Raw genomic sequence first — 11,235 nt, 5'->3', positions numbered from 1 at the left:
TCCTTTGTTTTAGAGAAGAGAGGGACTTCTTCAGGTGAGATGCAGAGTGAACGAGGCTGCAGATGGCCATGCCACTGTGCAAGAGCAGACATCTGCCTGTGGGAAAGCAAAGTGGTCCTTAGCAAAGGGTAATGGATGTAAAGGCTAGCATGGAGGCTGCATGTTTGTTCTGACAAGCACCTTCCTTACCCGCTTCTAGCCAACGTGAGCTCACATGTACACCTGTACACACAAGCGTACAGTTCACATACAATCAAGTGTAATAAGGAATGAACAGGGACAAAAAAGAAGCTTGTCTGGCCCCAGTGGCCATAAAATAGAATTGCTACTGTACTGGCCAACACTATCAGCGGCAGCATGGCTTGCTTTATCAAGCTTGCTCATAGTGCTGTGCACTGGGTGGAGGAGGAGGTTCCACGTTCTGGGTAGAGAAGGAGCAGAGATTTGTGAAAACTCCTGGCATCACATCTGTGCAAGTACAGCAGTAATGATACCCGGTGTGCTCAGAGCCCTTTACTTTCTCTGTGGACGGTGGTGTCACTAACTGCTTTTCCTGCTGCCAGGCTGGGACCCAGGACAGAAAACAAAGACTTCTGTGATTAGACTGTACATAAGTACCTTAAACCACTTTGAGTCCAAATGAAGGTCAGTAAGGACAGTAAGAGTGCTCCCCGATGTCCTCAGATAGCAAACTACAGCTCTATGAGAGGCAACACACAGATACAGAAAAGTCTTATAGACTACAAATGCAGCCCTGGCGCCTGTGGCATAATCCCTTTGATCAGCAAGACTGGGGTTACTGCGGGTTCAGGGTTGACATAAAACCAACCAATCAAGCAAGACCACCTACATATTTAAATTAACCTTTTTCTTTGGGGCAACACAATTTTCTTTAAGGATTTTTTTCTTTTCTGCATGGATCTCTGTGTGCCTCTGTTTGCTTCTGCACATCATTGCTGTGATTGATACAGGCATTGTTATTCAGGTACTTAGGCCTGTAATACTGCAGATGAGCAATAAGCAAGGTTGCCAGAGGTTTTGTTTTAAAGTAATCTTTTGATCTCAAGGAACTTTCCAATAATCACTATGTACTTTCATTAAAAAAAAAAAAAAAAAAAGAAAAAAAATCTAAGAAACCAACCCCCAAATGTCTTTAAATCTTACATGTAATTTAAAAAATGCACAAATATTCTTTCATTTCTTTTTTGCAGAGGGGGAACAGAATCAATTTGCCATGGTTATGCCTCCTGCCAATTGTTTAGAATTTCCAGGATTTAATCTTTCATCCATGTGTGTATCCACTATTTACCTTTGAATGAGATAATGCATAATGCATTGGGCTTTATGGAAATGAACCAAGGAAACCTGCTTTTTTTTAAAAGGAGAAAGTTGTACTCTCCCTTTATGGCCTAGAAAAATGAGTGCCAGTGTTACAACAACAGCAAAGGCAGAGGAATGTACAGGTTAACTCAGTATGAGCTCAGAAGATGTCACACATGAGGGGAAGCACGTACAGTGCAGTGGTCCTGCATCCTTCCTCTACTTGACTCTTAGTCCTGGTGAAGTTGCATCACTGCTGTAACATAAGCAAATGTGAGATGTTCACCTTCTTCTACCCCTGGATGGGTCTAGGTCTTTTCTGGTGCTTTAGAATCTTAGAGAGGTTTAGGAATTGTGCAGCAACATGATCAAAATGTAGAAGGAAGGTGCGGAAGGCTGTAAATACATCTGCCAGCAGCAACAGGACAGAGGGCCTCGTGGGTAACGGGAGATCATAAAGTGGAGGATCGTTTTGAACAGTAAGTACCTACAGATCACTCTAGGTGTTCTCTAGACACAGCTATCCTTGGTTTGAATGCTGCTTTCTGCTGTACCTACAGCCAAGACTTAACTGAAGTGGATTCTGTTTTTTTTTTTTTTTTTCTTTGCGAAGAAGAGGTAGCAGTAGCTTTGATGTAAATCGGGTGTGATGCTATCTCGTGCTCTAAGTGTCGGGTCTGTCTGCAACCGTCAGTAGAGAGAAAGCAACACTTTGACATGCCTCTCCTCCCTCTCTGCTTCACATGCATATACGTACATCTATGTAGCCTCAAAGAGCCAGAATCAGCAGAGGTTTTTTAAGAGGTTTCCTGTCTAAGGAGCAGTGGGTGTGAGCAGTACATGGCCTATTATGGTGAATTTTGTCTCAGATTTGTTCTCATGCTAAAATTTGACTTATTTTTTCTGTTGTCAGATGTTTTTTCCTAAAAGCTTTTACTGGCTAGAGCAGGGAATAGACTCTTCCTAAAGCACATGCACAGGGGGATTGCTCACTTCTGGCCTATCTGTTGATATCTGGCTAACTGTGACAGAAGCATAAAGGAAAAGCAAAGAGGTCATGGGCATGGAATTCAGTGCACAGACTGGATCAAACTCTAATATGCTGTGCTACACCATGAGATGGAAAAATTGGTTGTGGCTTGCTAAACTAGTTCTCATCCTCTTCCTCTGTGGTCAACACACTGTCCTTCCTTTACAGAGAGGCCAGGTAGCCAGAGGTAACACCAGGAAATGTAGTATTTAGCTTTTAACAACAACATTCCCTCATGGCCCTAGGTGAAGAAGGAAGCTGTGGTATGAGGAGCACCACAAACTCGTAAGCAGGGCTCCCTTAAAGTTGTCCCTGTGGGATCAAGACCACGTTGTGCTACATTTTGCTGGAAATGCTTTTCCTTTCTTGTTGAAATTGGTAATTCTGTGTTTCTTTCTCCTCTTGGTACAAACTGGGGAGAACTGTTACTGTCACTGAGGGAACACAGTTGGAGAACCAGTGTGAGAGTGAAGAGACTCAGGACAACAGACTGAGGTAATTGCATTGTGCCACAGGGCTGATGGTTCTGATGAAGGTGTATCTTCCGTTGAGAAATCATTCAGCAGTACATGAATGTGCTGTTTCATGCCATCTCATCATTCCAAATCAAGAAGCTGTCTTTCAAAACAGCGTTTGTATAGACAAAGGCCAGAGGAGGTGTGAATTTCATCCAAGACAAGAAAGTAACGGTGACCTTCCCCTCACTGCAAAATTGTAACAGGTGGATCATGGATCATAAATGGTCCTTGTTTCATCCATCTAACGAGGTAAGAGACGGGAATGCTCAGCCTGTTCTGTGTTGCTGTCATGGTTTGAGTCAGGAGGGCAACTGAGCACCACATAGCCATTCACTCCCCCTTCCCCCTCAGGAATGGAAAAGAGAAAATGAAGCAAAAGGCTTGGAAATCCAGATAAGGACAGGGAAGGATGGCTCACCCATTATGGTCAAAAAGACAGACCTATTAGGGGAAGAAAAAGAACATCAATTTAGTTCAAACATTAAGAACACCACCACTTAACAGAAGCATTACCACATTTAAAAAAAATAACACTTTCCTCCACCCCTCCCTTCTTCCAGGGCTCAGTTTTGCTCCTGATTTCTCTACCTCCTCCCCTCTGAGAGGTGCAGGGGACAGGGGATGGGGGGTTATGGTCAATCCACCGCTTCTTCCTCCTCAGAGGAGAGGGGTCCTTGCATTCTCCCCTGCTCCAGCCTGTTGTCCCTTTAATGGGAGACAGTCCTCCATGAACTTTCTCTGGCATGAGCCCTTCCCATGGGATGCATTCTTCCTGAGCTGCTCTGGTGTGGGTCCCCTCCGCATGTTGCAGTCTTCCCATCATTGAACTACGAGAGTAGGGGCTTCTTCCCATAAAGCCCCAGCCTTCTTTGGACGTAGTAACCCGCTTCACTGTGGGGTCCTCCATGGGCTGCAGGTTGACATCTGCTCCACTGTGGACATCCATGGGCGGCTGCTCGCTGTCTCGCTGTGGTCAACAAGGGATCTCTGCTCCGGCACACCTCTCCCTCTTCCTCCTCCTTTCTTCCACTGACCTCGATGTTCTCATAGGTGTCGTTCTCACAGCTCCTCCTTGCAACTCCAACTCCTCCCAGCTTCCCCTTCTTAAGCACATTATCACAGAGGTGCAGCCACCGTCGCTAATTGGCTCGGCCTTGGTGCAGAGGTGGAGCTGACTTGGAGCCAGGGGAGCTTCGAGAAGCTTCTCACAGGGGCCACTGATGTAGCCCCCTCGCCAGCTACCAAAACCCCCCGGCACACACACAAACCCAACACAGTTGCACACAGAGGAACTCCTGCATCTGCATGCAGCCCTCTTGATTCCACAGGAGATATATTCAGGCCCCACACGCTTGGCTGACTTGGGCCTGAGAAAGCTGAGCATGGTAGCCTTACATAGAGAGGTGTAATATCTACAGGGAGAGCAATCAGTGAGGGACCGCTAAGGGAGAACATGGAGCTTTGGTTCTGGTAGGAGACGAGAGTAACTTATTAGCAAGGTCTCCCTCCAGCAGGCAATTAAAAAAGTGACCTCGGAGAAGAATACAGCAAATTAATTTGTCTTTGATGAGAGGTTTTGGAGAGTCTCTTGCAATTTTATGCATGTTGGCTAGACAGCCTTGCCCTGGCAAGCACCCTTGCCTGTGCCAGGGACACAGATAGCTGCTGACTCTTCCATCAGTCTTGAGAGGTGCTTTTAAAAAAGGTTGTGCTTCTTGAAAGACAGAATAAATTGTGAGGAGATATGGCAAAGCATCCCTATTATGCTTATAACTGGCAGTTGTAGGCAGAACAAAATGAGAGGGGTTGGTGGATGGTCAGATTAGGATACGCGTCTTCACTGGGAGGAAGTTTGTGATGAGTGGAAGAACTGATCACAAGGATGAGAGGCCTTCAGTGTGCTGGGGAGGGGATTAGCAGCTGGGGGTACTTTCATGCCCAACTCAGGCCTAGAGAAAGGGGGTATTGTGAGTCTCTAAAGGGCAAAAGTCAGCCTGTTACAAACCTTGTCAGGGTGACTAAGTAACTTGGTCCAGGACTTATTCTGCCAGGCTTCCTCTTAAGCATCCCATTTCAGAGCACTCTGTTTAATATTAGGTGTTTTTCCTTCTTTGCATGAAAATAAGTCAATCAGCCCTCTAAGAGAGGTAACTTTCCAAAACAGAGAAGAAACTGAGTTGCAATGGTGTTCAGAGCTCATAGATCCCCACAAACCAAGCAAATGCTGTCTTATCTAGAAGAGGCTGCTTGAAGGCAACCTGAGGAATGAGCACCATCTACTTCAGTACTTATTACTAACCACTTTTTTCCTTCCTATATGCCTTGGCTACCTTCCTGGTAGCCAAGCACTTACCCTGCAAATGGACAACAGTCTCTCAGTGCAGCTTTCCCAGGCACTAATCACTTGCTCACTGTTTTCTTGCTGGCAGGGAGCAGGAGGCGGGCAGGAACCCAGGGGTCTAAGCCTGGAGCAAGTAGGAAATAAGATGGTTCCTGTAGTCCTGAAAAGAGATGATGGTCAGGGTAGAACCCCTATGCCCCTTTGTCAGCATGCACTAGTCAGTGATTGCAGCGTCTGGTCTCAGTCCAAAGTGATTAATGAATGGCCCATGTTTGTCCCTAGCAGATGTTTGCAGCAAGTGTGTTGGCTAAGGTTTGGAGTGAAATAAAATACATCATTTAACCGACAGACACACTTGCAGTAAAGATGAGTCACACTTCATTTTTTTTCTTTTTTTTTTTTTGGGGGGTGGGGGTGGGGGGAGAATTTAACCCTCACTGAGTGAAGGAGTTGCTGATTTAGTCAAGTCGAGAACAGGATGCGACACATTGGTCTAGTGCACTGACATTTGCATCTCTGAGTGAGAGTGCTTGTTTTCACTGGAAGAGCAGCAAGACTGCCTTTTGAAACATTTAAAGGTAATTAAGCTTTTGGAGGAAAACAAGTGAACATATTTTGATGGGAAGTGTTGAATCTCTCTGGACCTACCAGGATGGTTACAGAAAGACTTCACCATTTCTATATGTGCATCTTTTTAAACTGTGTGGTCTGTTCTGGGAGTTGTAAATAAACACATTTGCATTTTACTTTCACCTGACATAAGAGTAATTTCAAGGTAACTGGCTAATAGCAAAACATTGCTGATCTAAAATGAAAAGAATGTGTCCTTCTGAAGCAGGTCAACTCAGGCTGAGAACAAGTATCAGAAGGGTAGGAGAGGGAGCTGTCTTTTCCACTGACTAGCACTGACTAGGAGACCTCTCTAGCACACAGCAAAGGAAGGAAAGGCATGCTTGACTGCTTAAGTCCTGAATGAATTTTGCATAAAGGAAAAAAACAAGCCAACTTTTGCCCTGTAAGTACACCCCTTCCCCCCCCGTTTTGAAGCCCCTTGGGACTTCCATACTAATTGCTGGTGGTTAGTACCTTGAACAGGGGGTGCACTGTGTCAGGAAAAGGAGAGCAACCTGTCAGGGTTGTGCGGAAGAATCCCTGGACACGTCCTGCCTCCAGACACAAGCTCATTCAGTATCTGTTCCTGGATTTAAAAGCATTGTAGAAAAGTGCTACACAGGCACAGTCTAAGTGTGCTAAAAGCTATTCGAGACACAAAGGAAGACTTAATTCTATAGAAATATCAGGGCAAATATGTACCCTTCCTCTGAGGAAAATAAAAAAAATGTTATCTCCTTCCAAAAGGGATCAAAAAGTCACCCATATAGCACATGACAGCAGCACAGTTGGATCCCAGCTCAGTCGTTTAGGTCTCTGTGCTGCCACGGGGAGAGAGCAGCACTCACTCTAGTGACTCCAGGCCCTTGTCTACAGTACATGAGACTATTGTCAGAGTCCTCATGAATTTTGCACAGCAGCAAACTCTGAACCTTACACTACATGCATGCATTTTTATTTGAGACAGAAAGTAAAATTAAACAGGGTATGTAATTAGGTATTTCATGCCACATCATATTCTGCTAGGGTTTAAAAGGCATATCCAGCATCTGCTAATGACCCAAACTAAAGTCCATGTGCTTCCATATGTCTGGCTCCCAACTTCCATATGATAAAAAAGCCTACAGACATGCATTATGCATTTAAGTTTGGGCAGGATTTGTGCCCCTAGACGGACACCTTTCTTGCTGTGCCCCTGTTCTGGAGAGTTACTCCTGGAAACCAGTGCCACAGCTCTTAAGAGCAGCATGGCCAGTTAGTCACTTCATCGCTAATTTAGGTAGGTCAAACCTTATTTAGAGCATGGCTACTCTGCAGAACTTTACAAAATTTGCTTTTATTCTTTCTATTCCCTTTCTACCAAGTTGAATTCATCTTAGCAAAAGCAGGAACCCTAAAGCGGAGGAGCAGCTGGCACAGGGGTTGTCTTAACTGCTGGGACACCCTGCCCTGCCTGTCTTCTCACCTGGTTGGCAAGGAGCTTAAAACAATGCCAGGTGCTCACAGCCAATGCTGACCAAAGTCACCCAACCCCCTCCTGCCTTGGATGATGAGGGGTGCTGGGTGCAGCCAGTTCCCACCCAGCGAGCAGCTGAGGACCTTGGGTGTTGCAGCAGGGCTCACAGCTTGCCTGGGGCTGTGACCGTGTTAGCTGTGGTCAGGAATTTCATCTCCAAAATGTCCCAAGTGCAGACAGAGCCTTTGGAGAAAAAGTGACTGGGACTGAGTTTCACCAGCTGCCCAGAATGGAGCGGGATATGTTTTTATCTGGAAGCCTTTGCCAGCCAAACTGGCTTTCCCACACCCGTTGCAAGGGCCAGCCTCTTCTTGTGGGGAGGCCCCTGGTGTGGCTGAGCAAGCTGCTTTCAGGACTGAAGTTTTCCAGTATTGGCTTTTCACCAAAACCCCGTGGTGTAAATCTCAAGCCTGGCTTGAGCTGGCAAGAAGAAAAATGTCTTATCATCCCTCTAATGATCTGGAGCTGAACACAGGCTCTTTGACAAAGGTGATAAGGCAAACGGGGTTTAGCTTCTCTTGAACATGGTTTGTAAAACTGCCTTACGCAAACCAGTTTTAAAGAATAGTTGAGTCTTACCTCTGGCAGCCAAGGAAAACTGCTATTGCCTCTCAGGCAAGAAAAGTGTTTTTAGGCAAAGTTTTTGAAAAGTATTAACGTGATTTTGCAGGCTAATGTAGACAATCCCCCTGGGTTGAAATCAGCCTCATGTTTTTTAAAAAATTAGCAGAAATAGGATGGATGTTCCAGCTGACTAAAGTTTTCAGAAGATTTTAATTAGCTGGGAATGAACAATAGAGAAATGCAGAGCATGGTGCTGGGCTGGCTCGGGTTGGGGAAGCGATGCAGCTGTGTCAGTGCCGTGCCCCGTGTCTGCTAGCGACTCCTGCCTTTGAGGACACCGCAACAGCACTTGCAGCCCAGGTTCTGGGCCACCCACCCACTGCAGTCCTGAGCCAGCACGGCTGAATTTGGCTCGAGGTCCCTCACCCCTCGCCCTGTGGTCCCAGGCCGTGGAGCCGCAGCAGGTCTGCGGCAGGCGGTGGCTGGTAGATGCCAATGCTGTGCTGCTAATCTTCACGTGGGCTGTAAAATGGTGTATGAGAGGAGTTGTACCTCCGTGCTACCTGGCTTGATAGCATCTTTGAGTTGAGTGACATTCGCCTCCCTGCACTCTCCCCCCATCCTTTTTAAGGGAAAAAAGAAGAAAAGAAAGGAAGCTTACATTCTGATGCTGGGTCAGTGGATATGGGATAATTCAAATTCAGCACCTTCCTCCAAGCTATGTGGTACCCAAGGGACAGTATCTTACTCTGCTCCTTCCTATCACTCTGTGCACTTGTAGGGGCTTATGGTATTACTGCAAAACACTCTAGACATGCACAGCATGAAGAAACAAGTCGAAATGTACATTTGGATGCTCCAGACTCAAATCAGATAAACTCACAGCATTCACGTGGCCTCTGACACCAGGTGATTGCAAATGGTAATAAATACAATCCAAATTTAGGTTGGCACATGCTTTCCTAGCAAGGGGGAAAAAATAACTGCATTTTAACAGACTAAGTGGTTAGAGAACTTTGTTAATTCAGACATAAACCTGTTAGCATAAAATATTGCCGGAGGTCTGAAATGGCCTCAGACAGTTTACATTTTTCATCAGGATCGCTGTTCGAGACAACTAACCCTTTCTCTCCCTAAGAATAATGTTGCTTTTCCATAAGGCAACCCAAAAGCCAATCTCTTTGTACACAAGAGAAATGCCTCTAATCTAGACTTTATTAGACTGATCATTATATAATGGCTTTAGAAACTCTGGACAAAATAGAGGAGTGGGTTTAGCTGACGGTAATGTCAGACTGCTGTCAATAATCCCCAGCAGATGCAAAAGTGTGACCCTTTCCCCCCTTAATTGTTGAATATTTATTTTTATCTTATAATGTTAATAAGGTTTATTGTGCTGCAGAGAGAGCTGATATCACATGACCTTCATCTTCCTGACTCACAACAAAACCAGAAACATTACACTGCCTGTCACGTCCTGTTGTTTAATGATAATGTGTAGGTTAGTTGCTTTTCTTCCCCACACAATATTAGTTATTCCTTTTGGACTGCCTTCCCTTATTTGGAGTTGCCATCATGCTGAGCAAAAAAGCGTGACTGAAATAGGAGGTTCTGGAGCACCTTTTCAGTATAAGCAGCGTGAACAAAAAAAAAAAAAACAACAACCCCCCCTCCTAGTTTTTAGACAGCACTTGATCAGTTTATAAATGGCATTATAAGAAGTGATTTCCTATAAGAGTAGGGGACCTGATTTCATGAAGCAGGAGGGACCCAGCAACTCAGTCTTCCTAAATAAGACCTAGATAAAAGCCTGAGTAACCCCAGTCTCAATAAACAAAAAACAGACTATGCGAAGGACATGGGAGGAAAAAACCAGACAATTTTCATTTTCTTTGGAACAAAATTAGCTCCACTCATGTATATTTGAGATGGCAGGAACCCAAAGTAAAGGTTTGCATCTGGTCCTCTATTTGTGCTGTGCTGAGCCAGGATCCCCAACCCAGATAACTCATTTTGGATCAGCCATGTTGGTGTTGCATCGGACATAAGAGCCAAATTGATGCAGACAGAAGAATGCAATAGCTTGGAGGGCTAGGCTGTAGCTCAGGCTGCACCTTTTCGCAGTGCTGCAAGGAAAGGTGAGGCTCGTGTGCGGGTGGAGTAACTGGATCTTGAATTCACACACCAGGAATGGATGACTGCAGTTCCCAAAGCACTGAGCAACACTGCTGCGTCTGGCAACTGCCTCCCACTCCCTCCCCAGCATCTCCTGCTAGTCACTGGGGCAGAGCAACCAGCGCCTCACACCACTCAACTCTTGGCCCTGTGGCTAGACTAAGCAGGTATAGGAAAACCCTCGTCAATATGCTTCAGAAAAGCAAGCCCAGGGTGGGGAGTGCACAATTAAGAAGCACAGAATAGCTGGGAATTTCAGCCTCCAAACACGGCCTGGCCATGAGTGGTCTTGCTGGAAGGAATGGGGCTAATCACGGCGGAGGTTGCCCACCTTCTGCGGGCCGGCAGTTCCTGGCTCTGGCTTTGCATCGAGAGCTTGGCAAGGGGCGCAGCAGGAAGCCCGGAAGATTTAGTGTATTGTCTGTGCCAGAAATCTCCAGCTGCACAGTTCTGAACATAAACTTTGCATATCCTCGAAACAGTGAAGATAAGTAATTTCTGGGTTTGTTACACGTTTTAAATGGAGTGAGAGCCCTCAGCTATTCCAACACATCCCCTTTGCAGGTTCATTAATGAGACCTATGGGAATTGGATTGGGTTCTTTTTCACTCTGTTATTTGGACTGCGAGAAAAAAAATCGCAGAAAGGAGAAGCTATTTTCAAGCCAGGACTTTTTTTTTCTATTTCAAAACTGAAATGTTTACCAGGCTTCTGCTGTTAAGTCCAGATATTTGGAGTATTTATTAGAGTTGTGCAGAGAACAGTCTAGACTTTTGTGTGTGGTTAATTTTACGTAGATCTCTGTGATCAATTATTTACATTGCTTTTTTAAACATTATTTTATGGTATGAAAATAATATTTCATGGTTTAATGTTTCAGTCCGTGTGGTAGTGAAACAATATAGTACTTTTATTTTGTTCAGAGTGCTTTGTAAGCAACAGTGAAATGAATGTTAGGGTGCACTTGTGAATTAGGCAGTACATCCCAATCACAGTGACATGAAAACCAAGTCTCCCTCCCAAATGGTTTTGTACCATTATAACTATTTTGATGAGGTGGGATCAGTTTTACTAGGATAGCAAAAGCTCCAGAACTCCCAAGCCTGGCTGCAGTTATAACAAAAATGAAAGTACTGTATCTGGGTCTGGCTGTCCCCCA

The sequence above is a fragment of the Tyto alba genome, unplaced genomic scaffold, assembly GCF_018691265.1.
Source record: "Tyto alba isolate M040663 unplaced genomic scaffold, T.alba_DEE_v4.0 Super-Scaffold_14, whole genome shotgun sequence".
Classification (NCBI taxonomy): domain Eukaryota; kingdom Metazoa; phylum Chordata; class Aves; order Strigiformes; family Tytonidae; genus Tyto; species Tyto alba.
Note: the sequence above shows the minus strand (reverse complement) of the source record.